This window comes from Diabrotica virgifera, chromosome 4 (genome assembly GCF_917563875.1).
Source record: "Diabrotica virgifera virgifera chromosome 4, PGI_DIABVI_V3a".
NCBI lineage: Eukaryota > Metazoa > Arthropoda > Insecta > Coleoptera > Chrysomelidae > Diabrotica > Diabrotica virgifera.
The window spans coordinates 115,471,173-115,474,917 of NC_065446.1; the positions used below are offsets into that span (position 1 = coordinate 115,471,173).

General features: G+C 32.1%; 1 long non-coding RNA gene across 1 annotated transcript; it reads left to right on the forward strand.

Annotated features, from left to right (window-relative positions):
• Nucleotides 1-372: 372 nt before the first annotated feature.
• On the forward strand, nt 373-2,915 carry LOC126883110 (uncharacterized). The gene is made up of 3 exons (XR_007697502.1): nt 373-811; nt 870-1,067; nt 2,864-2,915. It is a non-coding gene; the product is annotated as an uncharacterized LOC126883110 (long non-coding RNA).
• Nucleotides 2,916-3,745: the final 830 nt, after the last annotated feature.

Genomic DNA, 3,745 nt, shown 5'->3' on the forward strand with positions numbered 1-3,745 from the left:
CTGGTATGGGACCAATAAAAAATTCTCCTTTTATAAAACCTAGTGTTGATAATCTCGAAAAAGATTGTTTCGTAAGGTGCAGTTTATTTATGACGAACCGTTAAAAACTGAGAAAATTAAAAAATTTGTAGATCAAAAATTGGAAGCAGATAAAGCAAAACAGTCATATCTTATATAATTGTATGAGGACATATGGTGAAAAAAATACTACTTTTATTTTTCCACATGTTAACGATATTTGTGAAGTACCCTTACATAATATCATTTTAAAATTGTGTCAGCCTATAATACACACAAGAATCTACAGGTCGAGCAAGTCTCGTAAATTTCACGATTGCGAGCCACGCTTCACGCAACCGTGTTTGCGTACTTGTGTTTCGAGTTGCGTGGTCGTGCGGAGTTATATTTACCAAATTTAAATAATCGTTTCTACTGATTCAGTGATTCATAATAATATGAAGGTATACTATTCTCAATATGGCTACTGGGTGTAAAAGATAAATCTTATTCTATCTGTTCTTCATGAGTTTTAGATAATTTTAGTTGTATTTCTTTGTAATTTTGTGTTGTACAAAGATTAATTTAACATCTTCTCTGGAAGTATTAATTTAGAAAGATAATATGCTTCATTGGTGTTGTGTTTTGAAGTGTGAAATGCAAAGTAATTGTAAAGTCAAGATACAGTTCACTTTTAAACTGAACTAAATAAGGTATCTGAGAGACAACAATGGTTAAATGCAATACAATGTACAGGTTTTACTAGCGAAATGAAAATTTTCCTGTCCTGTCTGCTGTAATCATTTTATATCTGGTAAGTTACAATTACAACAGTAACGATTTTTGAAGATGTTAACATTTTAATCTTATAGGAAAATAGGAAAACCAGCCGACTTAATCGATAATAACAATCTCCAGATTCCTTCAATAAATATGGGCTATAAACACAATGAAATAAGTTCCCCAAAATCTAAAATGGAGTGGTATCAAAGGAGAATTAAAGGAAAAAATATTCATATTGAAATTATTTATAAGGCACTGGACTGTCTTAAATTCTACAATAATACTAGGTGGGTAAATGATTTTAGACATTTTTCATTAAGAGTAGATTAAGATTAAGTAGATTTTCATTCAGTAGATTTAAGACTTGTTTACACGGGTAGAGTAATGATGCAAGTACTTGATAGAGTAGAGTAACTCTACCTGTAAAAATGCTCAGCACAGTAGAATAGCTGGTAGAGTGTATAGTTGGAGTTAAAGTAGAGTGACTAGCAACCTATGGCAAAGTAACTACTCTATGACCACCACTACTGCCAAAATGTCTACTCGGCTGCACACTCTACCCATGGAACACGCTCAATTATGGCAGAATAGAGTAGGTAGGAGAGTACATGGGGGCGCTGTCATTCTGGCTGGAATTGTGTTTTGTGTAAATAGTGAAAATGAAGTTCACCGAAGATGAAACTTTAAAACTTGTAGAGCTATAATACGGCGAATACCAGTGTTTATGGAATTTAGGTAGTGTATACTACAGAAATAAAAGTTTGCAGCAAGCTGCGGAGGATGAAATCGTCGAAAGAATGGCAAAGGGGGCTTTGGAGTAAACGAGCTTAAGCAAAAAATTAAGAATTTAAGGTCCACTTATAATCAAGAGTGTTTAAAAATACAAAAATCGGTTTCACTATACTAGCATCAGTACTATACTTGTACTCTCCTCATGTGAATGGTATCAAGCCATTTTTGGTTGAGTACTACCGCTACTCTACTCTCCTCAAAACTCTACCCATGTAAACAAGTCTTTAGAAACTGGAAAATGAGGTAGCTAGTAGAGTAGTAGTAGAGTAAAATATACTGGTTTAGCAAATTACAATGTTTTAAGTTAATACAGTAGCGATCAACAGGTAGCCAAAACGTGTTCCAAGATTGCCACTGTAATTTTGAATATTTTTTCGAGGTATTTGGCACACGTATTCGTAAAATAATAAAGAATGGCGGTACAGAGCCCAATTTGAAAAATATATTAATATGTGGAAATTACTCTGTAATTATACAATATTTAAAAAACGAGCCTGTACCGCCATTAAGAAGAACAAAAAAATACACTTTCTTCAAATAAACTTTTTTATCCGATGCCTAGATTTTGTGTAATTTTGGAACTACTAATGAAATAAAACATTTTAGTAGTTCCAAAATAACACAAAATCGGATAAAAAAGTTGTATTTGAAGAAAGTGTATTTTTTTGTTCTTCTTAATGGCGGTACAAGCTCGTTTTTTTTATATTGTATTTAATTACAGAGTAATTTCCACATATTAATATATTTTTCAAATTGGGCTCTGTACCGCCATTCTTTATTATATTAAGAATATGTGTGCCAAATATCTCGAAAAAATATTCAAAATTACAGCCGCAATCTTGGAACACATTTTCGCTACCTGTTGATCGATACTGTTTCCTCTTAAGATAGTTTTAATAGTTATTTATGATATAAGTATTAAAAGTACAATTTTAAGACGCGCATGTGAAAGTTAACTTGAAAAAATAATTTTATTAATGTTTTGACTTCCACATCAGATGTCATTGTCAAAATACAAAATATTCATTATTTATAGGTTTATTCTAGCAAACAGTCAAACTAGTCAAAAACCGTCAGCAAACAGTTGGTCAGTAAAAGAACATAATACAGTCACCAGTGCGATCCCCTCTACTCGCGCTGGTCCACTATTCGCTGATGGTTTCAAACTGTTTGAAACTGATGCTAGAACAAACCTATTATTATTATGCATATCATTATCTGTAAATAATATTTCTTCTGATTGTTAATTGTAAAGGATAGAAAAATTACCATTTATTTTATTTTTTTTTAGAATCAGCTGAGAGAAGTGGTCTACAAAAAACCAGGAAGGAAACGGAATATGGTTACGAAAGGCAAAAGAAAGGTTTACAAAGCAAATGTGACACATTTTTCTGAAATATTTAGGAATATCAGTAAATTGCATTAAAAAAATGTATGAAAAGATTTTGTTCAATAAAAATGTTTATATTTATCAAGGATGTATTATTTGGTATGGCCACATATCGTCAGTGATGTAATAATACATCCTATCTGTTTTTTTTTTCATGAGTTTTGTAAGAGAGACTAAAAACTTGTCTTAGGGTCACCTCCTGTTTTCATATGATATTTTTTGACTTGTTTTGTAGTAAATTAAACTATCTATGAACTACAAAACAAGTCAAAACTTACATATGAACACAGGAGGTGACCTTAAAACATGTTTTTCCATCTCTCATACAAAACTCATGAAAAAACAGATAGGAGGTATTGTCACATCAGCAAGGATGTACAGTGATGAGTGCCCTAATAACCGGCAAAATATGGGCAACATATTTAGTTGTGAGATAAAAAGAAATGAAACTAGTCGAGCTGGGAAATTTAGCGAAATTAACCTTTAAATTTACGTTATATTGATCCCACCTTTACACATATCGGAGGAGTATGTCAACTAAAATTGTCACTGTGACAGTGGTAGTTTCCAAACTCGTCTGATACGTCTGAAGGTGGTACACAATCAATACAATCTAAATATATAAGTTAATATCGCTAAATTTCCCAGCTCGACTAGTTTCATGTCTTTTTATCTCACTACTTAATACATCTTTTGTGCTATTTTGCCGGTTATTAGAGCGCTCATCACTGTATTTCTGGTATATCCAGGGAATGTCTACAAAATATATTTTGAATGTCCAGA